This window comes from Silene latifolia, chromosome 9 (assembly GCF_048544455.1).
Source record: "Silene latifolia isolate original U9 population chromosome 9, ASM4854445v1, whole genome shotgun sequence".
Taxonomy (NCBI): Eukaryota; Viridiplantae; Streptophyta; class Magnoliopsida; order Caryophyllales; family Caryophyllaceae; genus Silene; species Silene latifolia.
Genome location: NC_133534.1, coordinates 61299517 through 61314848, shown reverse-complemented (window position 1 = coordinate 61314848; position 15332 = coordinate 61299517).

Here is a 15332-nt window from a genome sequence, read left to right as displayed (position 1 = left end):
TAATAATAATAATAATAATAATAATAATAATAATAATAATAATAATAATAATAATAATAATAATAATAATAATAATAATAATAATAATAATAATAATAATAATAATAATAATAATAATAATAATAATAATAATAATAATAATAATAATAATAATAATAATAATAATAATAATAATAATAATAATAATAATAATAATAATAATAATAATAATAATATGGTCACGTGTAAAATAATTTTCACAACAAAAGAAACCCATACTAACACACACCCACAACAACACCCACAACAACCACCCCAAAATCCTGACTCCTAAGCACCACCTAGCCACCGCCACACTCCCCACCTTCCACGGCACAACCAGCCCAGACCAACCTTCTCACGAGCCACCCTAAACGCTTGCCCTAACCCGCAACAACAACCTACATACAAGAGCGACGCAACTTATACAACTCACGTTTATAGCACTATTCACGACCACCACTACCCTTTTTCACCACCACATCAACCACCCATGACCATGGGTTCAGCCAATCCTAACCACTGCCATCAACACCTCTACACATGGCCACGAAACAGCCCTAGCCAACCGACACCATCGACATCAACAACAACTATACACATGACACAAGCAACTAGCACCACCACCATACGCCACTAGCAGCCACCACGGTGGTCCCATAAGAAGCGCCACCACACCACGGTCAGGTCTAGCCAAGTCGTGAGGGTTCTAACACACGAGTTCATGACAAACACCAACAAACAACCAAACATGCGACAACTCCGGCAACCACCCCACAACCCACCACCTTTAACCACCCTAACGCATCCCCGACGGCCGACCAACCACCACGGGTCCACCTGCCCAGGTCCAAGTCTGTCCAAGTCACAAACAAGGGTGAAAACGTATGTTAAATCGTATGCAACAACCACCCATAAACCCGCCTGAAAGCCCCTTTACCAAGGTCCCTGGTAGTCAACAGTGGGTTCTGGCTACTCTCTGGTGGTCCACGGTCATGGTCAAGGTCACGACTATTCTTACGGTAGTCTAGAAAGCGAGTTATAAAGGTTATAAAATCAATACATTAAGTTATAAGACGGTCTTACCTTGAGACGATAATACAAGCTGTGTTCTTCTCTTTTCTCCCTTGTAAATCTCCCTCTCTCTCTATTGTGAGATTATGAATTTTATGGGTGAATAAGGTCTCTAATTAGGTCATATCATCTATTTATAGTGATAAGGTAGGTCATATAGAGCAGTATTTAGGAAACTATGTTATATACTATTATTATTACTATTAGGAAATACAATTACTATTAGTATTATTGCAATTACTGTTACTATTATTATTATTATTATTATTATTATTATTATTATTATTATTTTACTTTAAATACTCGGTCCAACACGTCTTCCTGACTCGTCCATTATTTTATTACTCCCTCCATACCAGACCAATGGTAACATGGTAAAAAAAATGGGGTTTTTAAGAAAAGAGGGTAAAAGCAGGGGTAAAGAGGGAAAACAATAGGTGGGGGTATGTAATTGTGGGTTTAATTGTGGGTTGATAGGTGGGGTATGTAATGGCATTTTGTGTAAATACCAAAAGGGTATAAGGATAACTTGGTAATGTTGTGGGTCAAATAAGGAATGTTACCATTGGTGTGGTACGGCCGTATTAGGTAAGTGTTACCATTGGTCTGGTATGGAGGGAGTATTAGTTACCGTCTTATTTGCAATTATTAATATAAATGTCTTTAAATTAATTATTCAAATTACATAAATTATTTTATAAATACTTATTAAATTACGGGGCATTACACTTGTTGACTAGTTGATCTTTGTGATTGTTTTGAGGAGTATAAATGGGTAGGAGATTTGATTTCATTTGAAGTGAACGGTCATAAATGTTACAAAGAGAAATGAGGCTTAATTCTTGGCCAACTTTTGCATTTATTGAGGAGGTTACAAGTAAAAGATAATAAATGAAGAGAAGAAAAACAAATAGAAAACGAGGAAAATGAAGTGAAAAAGAAAAAAGAAAAGAATTTACTATTTTTATGTCGAATAAAGGGTTGGTAATTTGCAAAATGAATGTTGTTTTTGAAAGTGTTGACTAATTTTTGGAAATGGCAATCCTTGCCAAGTTTTGAAGAAGATTTCATTTGCATGGTAGGGTTTTAGTGATTTGGTTAGATGTGATAACTACTCAACCGATAGCCTCACATGTCATAAAATGGTGCTTACACCGATCCCTTTTCTCCAAACCCGAGCCCCATTACAACCTGGTTGTCTCGTGCATGAGCATCATTTGACATATTCTCTTGCAGTTATTGGATAGCGTACCATATTAGATTGCGGGCATACTTCACAAGTTGAGATAGGAAGAGTGTTTTTGGTTACTTTTTGTCACAAAAAAATCACCCTGTTCTTTTATTTGAGACTAGTGAAACCCGTGAGAGTCGAACTTAGGTCCCTTTTTGGTCAAAGACTTGATATGGAGTCGAATCTTGAGTTTGTCGTATCAATCTTGGGAGTATAGCTACGTACTCCCACTTTCCCGCCTAGAATTTGTTTCTTAGGCATTTATGTTGTCTATGTTAGTTACTCGAGATAGAATTAGGGAGTTGACAACCAGGTAAGACCTTGAGTCAACATCTTCCACTATCGACCCTACTTGTCCCGTTTTTGAAGAAAACCCACTTGAATGAGGCAAGTGTATATGCATTTTGAATGGTTCATTTTCATGCTCTATTTGGTGGTTAAGCACCATTTTGAATCAAAAAATTTGTAGCAAGACCTCACTTGCCTTACAATAGGGCACTTCCCCTCATGAAGTGTCAAATTGCGAGTTAAAAGGGCTCCGGGTAAAGCTAATCCCAATTCGGCTATTATGAATAAAGTGTGCAAAATGGTTAGTGTTAATAGGGGTCTTGATACTGTTTAGGTTACTTACTCGGGGACGAGTAAGTCTTAAGTATGGGGAAGTTGATGCGTGCCAATTTCGTACCATTTTCCCCTTTATTTCCTTGCTTTTTGGCTCATTTAGAGGCGTTCCACGAGCCTTATCTCGCTATTTTGTGCCCTTGATCCTGCACTTTCACTATTTTACTCATTTGTGTATGAATGAGCCGGAATTGGATGAAGGAAGCGAGAAAGAAAGAGATTCGAGTCAAAGCAAGGAGGAAGAAAGGAGGAAGGAAAGCTAAGAAGAGTTCCCAGCAGGTAGGCCGGCAGCCGGTCAGCCAGTTGGGACTCCCCCAACACTTAGCCAAAGAAGAAATGGAAGGAAGTTACAGCGAACCCCCAGCCGGGCAGGCCACCGGCAACCGGCCAGCCGGCTGGGAGCACAAGTAGAAGGAAGAAAATGGACAACTTACAGAGAACTCCCAGCCGCGCAAGCCACCGGAAGCCGGCCTGCAAAGGAAGGGAGGAAAAGTCGAGAGGACGCCCAGCCGGTCCACCGGCCAAGCAGACCTGATGACATTTTCCCCTCAATTTCTTACAGAGATCTCCCAGCCGGTCCACTGGTTGGGACTTCTTTTCCGCATTTTAACCTTCCTTGTAATTTCCAAACTAATTTCGGTGTAAACTATATATATACCCCCTCCCTTAATCATTTGTACACATTACCCTAGATATAGAATTCTCTCTAATTTTATGCAAGATTCCTAAGCAAAGTATTAATCTTTCCTTAATCAAACCTTAATTATCTGCTTAATTAATATAGATCTACTTAGTTTCATTAGTTTACTCTTGAGTATTTGGGTTGTAATTGAAGAAGTTTGAAAGATTTCTTCCATTAATAATACAAGACTCAACCTTTCTTCTATATTGGGATAATTTCTTCTCTTGTTAAGTTTGTTTATCAATTGTTTCAATAGTTTACATTTCTTATTATATCTTTGTTGTTGTTTCAATTTGTTATCATGTTTACCACCATGTTTACTTGCTTCTCATCACTTGTTTACATTTGCTTAAGCATGATAAGTGAATAGTGACCCCTAGGGTTTAGGGTGATCCTAAGTGGAAATTAATGGTATAATTTGGGTGACTAATAATTGGGTTTTGGGTAGAATGTTAGCTTTCTTATTCATGCACATAAGGTGTTTGTGGAATTGTGTGAGTGAAAGCTCACACCTTTCTTCATTGTTTGCTTAACTTCTCTATAAATGAAAGTTTGTAGGGTGTTTTGATAGCTTGATTAAGTTGAGATTGGATACTTAATGAAAGTTGCGTGTCTATCTTTAGGGAGACCAAGATATTGGGTCTCTTACCTAGGTTAACCACTACCCATACCCGGTTATTTACCCTTATTTATCTTTACCCATTTAGAGGAACCCGAATACCCTAGCTTTAATATAAATCGTTTACACCCTTACCTTTATCATCGTTTTAGTTGCTTAAATTAGTTTCATAAGCTTCAATTCCTTTTATTGTTCGACTAAAATAGACCTAGAACGAATTGAGTAGAAACCCACACCATCCTCGAGTTCGATACCCGATAGATACTACCTTTTTATCGAAGTATAAATTATTTTGATAGTAGGAAAAGACGGCTAAATTCCTACTCATCACCCTACACAAACCACCACAACACCAACAACCGAATACAACCAGACAAGCCTAGAATCTACACTTACGCAGACAACAACCCAACAAGACCCAAATCCTCCCGGAATCCTCAACAAAAAAAATAACTATCCTCATTCTCCCTCCTCCAATCAACAGGTAAGACAAAGATTAAAATTACAATTCGATGAACAGGTACCAAATGCCATCCTTAACAATAAAACAATCATCATCATCATTATCCCTCCTCCAATCCACAGCCTCAACCTCATCTGAAGTCCGTTGGAGCAGCAGCTCAGTCCGACTACCATCCACCCTCCGACCCTCGGTTCGTCGTCTTTGGTTCGCCGCCACAGGGGACCCGACATTCACACAACATATCGTTTCATAATAATCCGAGTGACATTAGCAATTAGGGGTGGAAGGCAACGATACGCGTCATGGAGGAGAAGAGGCAGTGAGAGAAGTTGTAGTAGGAGCTGATGACCAGGGTCAACACAATTCTGATAACAGCCAAAAATAGACCAGCTATGGCCTTCAGGAGCCAAGCCACTGCAACAAGAGTCAGGCCACAACAACTCTGAGACCTGATCCAGGAGACCAAGCCAGCCAGCACCACTCCTACCAGCAGCAGCCATCACGGCAACTAAGTTATTTCCTAAATATTATTCTTTTGTCCTCATATATCTAAGTGAGCAATACTGAATCATTTTAACTATAAAGTGGATATATTTGTAGGCTATTTTAGATGATTTATTTAGATTTGTGGTCAATTCATGCAACTAAGTTATACGAGGATCTCACAAAATACGTATGGAGTTTGACATGTCAAACGAGTCAGGCAGGTCAGGTATCGGATTGGTCATACAAGTCAAGTTGGAATAGGGATCGGGTCGAATGATACGGGTTTTAGGGTCATATAACGAGTTAGGAAAAAGTATTTGAAAGTTTTATTTTCCCATTTATTAAAAAGTTAAGTCATATTTATTATTAATATTTATTTTATTTTTGATCGTTCTTAAATTAAAGAATTTATAAAAATTAAATTATTTTATTATTATTAAATGATATAAAAGTTATGTAAACTTGTTTTTAAAATTATATTTTGAACTTAAACTACTAAAATAATTATTTTTGTACAAGTACTTATATTTCAATAACGTTTTATAAATATTAATATTTATATAAAAAATTTTATTTAAATTTGACCAACGGGTCGGGTCATTTTCGACCTTAAAATAACGGGTCATCTCGGGTTTGGGCAATTGGGCCACGGGTCAAGATTTACATGCCTTTGATCCTGGACAAACGGAGTGAGTTAGCGTACACGGTTCAACCAAATACAAATAATAAATATAGTTGTTATTGAGATAAAGTATATCGACCACGTTCGAATTATTATACATATATCAATATATGTCCAAAATGAATATCCCGGATCCATAGGTTTATATGTTGTAGCGGTATGCAAATATATCCGATACAGTTTCGTTATACATATATGATGGTGTACATGTTTAATGAAATTTCAAAACAAGAAAATTGTGAAATAAATTGTATTATTCGATTAAGTATATTTTTACAGAATCATTTATATTTAAGGGTTATTTCACAAGAATAATCCAACCTATACCTCCCCTTCTCATATTAATCCAAACCATTGTTTAACTCAGAATAAGTCATACTATTAACCTCCTTTTCTTATAATGCACTCAATGACCAACTACCTGTTAATCAGGTCACCTTTAAAAAAAAAAAAAAAAAAAAAAAAAAAAAAAAAACAACACACTCACCGTCTAACTTCACCTCTTCATCCCTCCAATCAATTAATCAACAACACCAAAAACAATAACTCCCACACCACCGTCCATCACCAATCCCGTCATCTCATGTTCCTTGCTCCTCAACATATCTCCGCCACAACCTAACAACAACAGTAACAACAATACTAGCAAAATCAATCAAAAACAAGAATTAACAAACGAAAAACGGCAGATTTGAATTCGACATGAAATTAGTGATGGACATGTAGCAGTCGGTATTTTCCATTGGTATTTTTCCCAAGTCGGCATTTTTTTTTTAGTAGTTTAATTACTATTGCAAAAATGGTAGATCAACAAATTAGTGATATTCATGTAGTGGTTGTAGTATTTGAAGAAGATAAAGATGAATTTAGAAGTTGTTGTGGTGAAGATGGTACAAATTATTATGATAATCAATAATGAAGACATATTTTGGTATTTATTGGGTTTGGGAAAATGTTTATGGGTTTGGTAAATTGTGTTTTGGGTGTTAAAAGAGACTGTGGATTAGAGTTTAATTGTGTTAAAGCATTGTTACTTTGTTTGATACATATGGTGCTATTATTATTAATGGAGAATTAGGAAATTAATGGAGTTTGTTCATATGAATGATGGTGGTGGGAGTATAGGCTAAGGGAGAAAGTGTATGGCGGTGGTGGCAGTAAATGGGGAGAAAAAAATAATTTTTGGGTTAAGAATAGAACAAAGTAGAATAGAATAAGGAAGAAGATGAAGAATGGGACCCACGACCCCCTTGACCTATTATATTACTTGTTCTTGCAGGTCAAAAATTGCACTAGTTCAATACAAGAAAAATGAGGCTATAGTTCAGATTATTCTGAGTTAAACAATGGTTTGGATTAATATGAGAAGGGGAGGTATAGGTTGGATTATTCTTGTGAAATAACTCTATATTTAAATACTGTTATTTGAAATAATATGTACATAAATAATTGCACAGTTTATATTTATTTGAAATATTATTGCTATATGTTTACAATGTACAAACTTGCTGATTGTATATGAAATTACAATACAAAACTAAAATATTAAATTGATAAAAAAATCATTATTTTTTACACTTTTAATAATAACAAAATTTAAAACAGCAATCCCATGCAATTTGCACGGGTTTAAAACTAGTTGATATGAAAAGACATATTGTAAACAAAAACAAAAGAGTAATACGGACTTACAAAGTAAATCCCACGTACATGGTAGAACTTTTGTTTACCAAAATTGAAGTAATTTTAATTCGCTTGAGTTTTCTTTTGTTAGACAGGAGTCGAATCGGGTGGCACATTTGCTAGCTCATTCGAGTCTGTGGTTGGAGGGGAAACGTACTTGGTCTGATAACGCCCCTCAAAACATTATTGATGCTATTTTCCACGATGTTAATGATATGATTTAATCCCTTAGGGGGTTTTACCGCAAAAAAAAAAAAAAAAAAAAAAAAAAAAAAAAAAAAAATTGAAGTAATTAAGAAATACTGAGTAAAAAAATACATATTTATTTGCTTCGTCAATCGCAAATGCGTTAACGGTAAGCCAATAATCTTCAAAGGAGTTAATACATCAACAATCAGCTTACAAAGTAATCTTAATTTTTAAGACTTGCTGGCTTCGCAAACAAGTTTTACATTAGCTATTTCGCTACTACTCTTCCAAATCCCTAAAGGGACACACATCGATAATTAAATCAGAATTGTGAGTCTTGCTATTTAATTGTTCTGGGAATGGATCTTGTACGTATCACTAGTTGCTAGATATGTAACGCTTAAACTGGAACGATCTTGACCATAGTATGACAACAAAATCCTCAACCATCAACTTATATATAAAAAATTAACGTCTTTCCCAATTTGAAGTTCCGCCGTAAAGATATCGCCTCTGCAAATATAAGAAGTATGTCCCGTCGGCCGTCAAACAATAAAATCAAAACATATAATTTTACATGTTGTAACGATTCGATGAATAGCTTATATTGTAATCCCCTATAAAATCTAGTGCAAAACAGTGACAGAAACACTGTCGAATGGGATTAAATACACAAAGATAAAAGTTCTAACTATTATGAATTGAGAATGTATAAAATTCTCAAGGATAAAATTAAAAAGGTTAAGTCTAAACAAATGCCACTTTTATAAAAAGGGCGAAAATAAAGAAAACCTCCAAAAGTGTTCAAGACTAAAACCATAAAAGAAAGCAGAAAAACAGAGTATGATCTGCAAACTACTCGCTAGCTCACACAGAAATCCCAGCAAAGCTAACACCTATCATGTTATAAACATAGCAACCATAATCAGTGGGGAGTAACTCGACGTTCTCTCAGCCATATCACATGATATAAATGTTACAGCAGCAATAATATCTCAAAAATAGATTGAAATATCAAAACATATGTAACGAAAAATAAATTACCAAAATCACGCTTAAAATAAACGTGTTGCATGCTTAAAAGCAAAATTACTCAAATGACAGAATGGAAATAATATAATTCAGGCTAGATTTTCACTTTAGCTATACTCCTTGACACCGTAGCATCTTACACTAGTTTCGGGAACTCAGTGTCAAGCAAAGGTGAACAACTCCAACTCGACTCACTAGACAACAAGCTATAATAGGATACGTCTTACCACGCAGTGCGAAGTCCTAGTCTAAGTACATGTACATGACTCTACGACAATTTGTACCGCCCGCAGGATACCCAATCATATAGCTCTATAAGAACCTGTATGCTTTAGTTCATTATTCTTTGCCTTTACTTTAATTATTCCAAACTTAAAAATCTCAAAGATAGTCTCTTATTTAAAGTATATTATTTCAAAAGTTCTTAAGTGAATTACACTTTTATTTCTTCAAAACAGGAAGCTTAGACTTCACTTTCAAAAGTATAAAATAAATTCAAGGTTACGAATTAGTAAAGTTATTGTACTAAAACTTAGAATAAGCCAAAGATTTAATGTACTTTAGTAAGATATATATTATTGGGCCTTAACGAGACAAACTCTTAAAATCAGATTTTAAAAACAGGACAGCAGTAATGTAAAATTCATAATTAAATACAGAAAAATTAAAATGACACAAGGTCAATTTTATTGGTTTTCAGTAGCACTTAGCTACAACTTTCATTTTATAATCAACTTCATAAAACGAAAGAAACAGGGGTCTAAAAATCATTTCAAAAAGTTGTCATAAATCGACACCAATAATGTTTCAGTTCATAAAAAGACTTTAAGTAAACATTTTAAGGCAAAGTAAAATTCTAAACATAACTATACATTCCAAAGTTTATCTAAAAAAAATATTAGACACTGCATCATAAGGGAAAGTTAGTTTACGAATTATTCTTTTGACTGATGACAGATTTGTAGTTTAGGCGAACTGTTCATAAATAATTTATTATGAACAAACCATAAATTGGAAAATTATGAAATTTTTTAGAGATATTATTGACTTAAAATAAACAGGAGTCTTTTTTTTTAAGTTTTCGGGTTTGAAAAATATAAACACACGAAATGAATTTTACAATCAGAGTGACAAATTTGACAGATTTTACAACGGTTTTCACCAAAACTTATAAAATGATTATAAAATCGAAATTAAGGTTTCAAGACCTAAAATTTTACACACACCTCTATATACAGTGTCTAGGACACATATTAAAATTTTGAGATTTAATATTATGATTTAGTATTTTAAATATAATTAAAACAGTTCACCATCGTTTCAATAATTTCTAAAATTATATATTAGTATAAATCACCATAAAATATTAAAAACTTTATAATACATGCAACTACAACAAGTAAATCGTGTGATACCGAGTAACGTCGAACTTACCTTATTCCGGATCCGAATCAATATAATATTAGTCTTCACATGGATCCTCTTGAACCCTAAAAAAACATATAGATCATATGAATAAACCATATGATAATTAATTTAAAACAAACTAACATAAGTTTAATAAGAGTAATTAAATTACCCTTAGAATTAGATGATTAATGAGAGAAATTAGATCAAGAATTAATGAGAATTGATGAAGAATCGATGGTGTTTGCCTTGTTGAATGTCACAGCTCAACACAAGGACTTTAGAGATTGTTTTCTTATTTTGGGAACATTAAATGACCTAATGAATGTAAACTAATTAGAGAGTTTTAGAGGGATTGAAAAAGTAAAAGGTGTAACAATTAAACCCTTAAAAAGCTCACTAATAACCAGTCAAAATGAGGTGGTTAAACACAATCACGAGATTGAAAAAGTAAAAGGTGTAACAATTAAACCCTTAAAAAGTTCACTAATTACCAGTCAAAATGAGGTGGTTATAGACAATCATCTTCTCAAAATTTAAGACTTGAAAAAATAATAAAAGCTGGGATAAGATTAATATCCTTAAAGTTTAAGAAAAAAACAAGTTTAATAAATAACTTGTTTTAGAAAAACAAACACACGGTCCAAATATTAATTGGAGCTAACGCCGGTTTTTAAAAATGTTTATAGTAAAACGTCATGTAGATAAAAGGTCGGTTCAAGAAGAAATTGGACTGAAAATCGACTTAAAACGGAATTAATTAAAGAGTAAATTATCAATTACACCTACGTCAAATACACATTTTTACATTTACTCCCACGTCAATTTGTTTTTATTAAATTACACCCAAGTTAATAGCTCAGTTTACAAATTGCACCCAATATCGGAATCCGGCCACTTTTCCTTCAAAATTCAAATTTTCTGGGTTAGAAAATTGATTCTAGGACATTTTTGCCCTCCCTTCCTTCTTCTTACTTGTCAGTTTGTTTTTTCCCCTTCATACTCATTCATATGCTCAGAAGAATCGGTCAGATCAAGAATACATTAACTTTCTTAAAACATCATCCATGGTTTACTGCTTTACGATCTTCAAACTTGAGTCGGCTTTCGAATTGCTAGCACCAATATTTCACCCTCATCCTCCCCAATTTAATTTCTCCCTCATCTTCCCCAAATCCCCAATTTAATTTATCCCTCATCAATTCGAAATAGAGAAAGTCCCCAAATCCCCAATTTAATTTATCCCTCATCAATTCGAAATAGAGGAAGTATACACAAAGGAAGATTTATGTGAGCAATGTGTTGGCGAAATTGGACCCGAAGAAGTTAACGGGTACTTTATGAAATTTGGGGAGATTGAGGAGACCACTTGGGATTGATAAGGGGACGAGGAAGTTTAAAGGGTTTTGTTTGTTTGTAGCTCGGTTGAGGCTGCTCTTGTGGTGGTCAGACGGTGTTCGAAGCGGGCTCTGGTTGCAATGGTGAATTGGGCTTGTGGTGGCAGAAAATGGTGAAAGGTCGTGCTTGGTGCTGCTAGTGTTGATGGTTGTTCTGGACCGAATTAAACTCGGGTTTCATTCCGAGCTTGCTTGGTTAAGTGCAGGTGGTGTGCGAGACATGTCAGTTGTTAATTGGAGGTTTCACCATGGTGATGCAGAGGGAGCAATGAAATGATGGTTATTGAGAAGATGAAAGAGAAGCATGAAGAAGAAAATAAATGCAGGGGCAAAATCGTCATTTTATTAATTTTTTCACCTGAAAATGGCCTTTGGTGCAAATTATAACCTGAGCTATTAATTTGGGTGTAATTTAAAAAAAAATTGACGTGGGAGTAAATGTAAAAAAGTGGATTAAGCGTGGGTGTAATTGATAATTTACTCTTAATTAAAATATTAAATCAAAACCATAGATTAAGGAATAAAATTAAATCTCATTAATAAAGATAAAATATATGAGATTAGAAAGTAATAAGAATAAAGGAGTTCAAAAGTAGTAAATTCCAAAATCCAATGAATTAACTCAGAATAGAATTATAATACGAATTAAATGAACAAATAAAACGAAGCTGAAATAATTACAATTAACAATAAATCTCGAGAACAAAATAATATTCGTGATACAAAATACTTCAAGAATTTAAAGGAAGAAAAAAAAATGAACTACTTGGGAATAAATTCCGAGTCATACAAGTGAAATCGTAATCGGAAATAAAATACGATTACAAATTAAATTAGAAAAATGGCGGGTGTTATATATATCACTTAATAAGTGTATCTAATTAAATATGAACACAAACTCACTCTAGAAATGCACAAACAACTACCGTTTAAAAAATTCACAAATCCCTCCGTCTCAATCATTTGTTTACCGTTTCTATATTCGAGGGATATTTTTTAATCAAAGATAACAAATTTTGCGACGGGGGAGTAAGTGTTTTAAGAAAGTGATCAAGAGACTCATGAACGCCCCAAGTGATATTTACAAACGCTTTGCGAGGGTGTGGAGCATTTAAGGAATGGGAAATAGTTCCATGGCCAAGTGACCGGCCATTTACCTTTCTACGTTATTATCAAGAATTCAAGACTGAAGGCCTGAGTTACATAAAAAAAATAAAGACGAGGAAAAAATTAAAAACATAAGAGGAAATGCAAAGTCGTACTCTGTATATCTGAATACCGAACTTCGACAATTGAAATCAAAATCGTTCGTCGCTATGATTTTGAGCAAAATCTCTCTTGATTTCTAGTTAGGTAGACTGTAGACAAACGTTTTAGTATGAAATTATTCGTATTAAAGGATGGAAAGAATTATGATATTACATAACTTTAATTTGATATCTTGTATTTAGTGAGATTTTAAAGATCAAAACTAGTGCTTTTGCCTGTGAAATTCACGGGACGTTTTTATTTTATTGTATGTTTGCCGATGTTAAGAATTACTTCGAGTTTGATATCGATGTTATTCGCTTAGATAAATTACATTAAAATCAAGAAATTAAGGCAAAAAAATCCAACATATCATAAAATATGGAGATGATAATCGTTTAAAGAATTTATCTCTAAAGTGCTCCAGCAATGTGGCTTACGGAGCCACGGAGGTGTAGGAGCTTAAAATCCATCTTTTTAGAAGGAAATTATGTGTGGATTTTAAGGGAGAGTAACAACATGGCAAATTAATAGACAAACTAGTGTAGATCTCACGCAAATGCGCGGCTTTTTAGATACTAATATAGAAAGACGTTAAATATTATTTCGGTAACATGCTTAAGCGGTATACCAAGAGAGAATATTTGATAATTTTAATACCAAATAAGATTGATGTTTTAACTGAACCTAATTTTATACATTAGGGAGTATATTATTATACGATTACGTTTACCAAAAGAATAATCTTAAGTAATGACTTAATTATACAATAAAATTGTGCAGCATATTTTGTCTCATACGTATTATTAATGCAATGACACATGTATAAGAAAAAAAAATATCTCATTAATGTGTGTTTACAAATTAAAAATTAGTAGTATGTATGGTATATAATTAATATGATTTAATTATGATATAGTGTGAGGAGTGAGGACCAATCATAGATAATTTCAGTTGAGCGGGAAAATTTTAGATAACTTTTATTCTTTTAGTAGTAGGGAGATTATGAGCAATGAGGGATTAATCAAAAGGCTATAAAAATTAAAGTAGAAATATAACATTATTATATTAATTCACAGGTTTTTAAGGATTGTTGTGTCAGTTTACATAATGTCAACTGTAAATAAGCTACAATGCAATATTTTCTTTATCATTTTCCATATAACAATTGATTGGATAGGCTAATGATGATCGTATTCGTGTTTCGTGTCTAAACAAATGATACGCACTAAAAGAAGAAAATAGAAGATTGGAAATTTAAACTATCTTATCTATGGCTAAGAATAGATTATTATTACAACTTGAAGCACTAAAACCAAATCCATAACTTACACAACGTAAGAATAATTACGCTTGCCCACACTTTTTGGAAAATAAAGCCTTCAGGTTTAGATCAGCCTGCACACACAAAACACTGTGTGAATGGAGTATCCACCTAAAAGTTTCTATAGAAGCAAACTCATTTACACAAATGCGCGCGCTTTTAAACAACTATTTGAATTAATCCGTATAGAGCCGCGTAGGAAAGTCGACCAAACAATAATACAATAGGCATCGTGATCTTACCGTCGACGTCATCTAGATGTACATCACACGAAGAATATTCAAACGGTTTCTAAACTCCATTCAATAACATCAAGTTCACTACAAAATGAAACAGCGCAATAATGCTTGTTCAAATGGGTATTCATCTGGATTGTCCACACACATAATGTAATCAATATTCTTGTACACGAGTATGTGAAAATAAAGTTCTTGCATTACATTTATATAGGCTCAAAAATTCATGTAATTTTTGTTTTGACTATTCCCCTCTTTCCTTGAGAGCCAAACTAACCATCTCGATCAAAGAACTCCCAGTTATTTATCGAATCATTTAGATAACTGTTTGTGGAAGCTTTTCACCATTGTGTGTGTTGGCTACTTGGCTGGCTCTTTTGCCTATCCTTATTTCTCTTTGAGTGAAATGAACCTTAAGACCATGGCCAGTATAATATATTCCTATAGATTTTAGTACTTATTTGGTCGACAACGATTTGCGCTTTCTTTTTTTGGTGAAATATGAATTTCGATTAATAATTATAGAAATAGAGTACATAATCACCATTACATCAATTTGCAGCATGCTGCCCTAACAGCTCATCTCTTAACAAAACTAGGCAACCATACATTTTCCTGACATTTCAAAATCCATTGATAACTATTTCATTTAACTTGAACTTCTTGCTTCACCATTTCTATAAGTCTTTCTGGTCTCTGAATTCCGCATTCTAGCCTGTAAATATTACGTCTAGACCAGATGTGATAAACCAACGCCAGTACTACAGTAAAGATGATTTGCTCCTTCATCAGAGATCTTCACCTCCAATGTACTATCCAGTCCAAGACTTCAGCAGTATGGAACGGTACACCCAACCAGGATTTCAAAATGACCTAACACTGAGCACTGAAAGGACAAGTATATAACAAATGATGATGATCTTCTATCTAGTCAAGACAC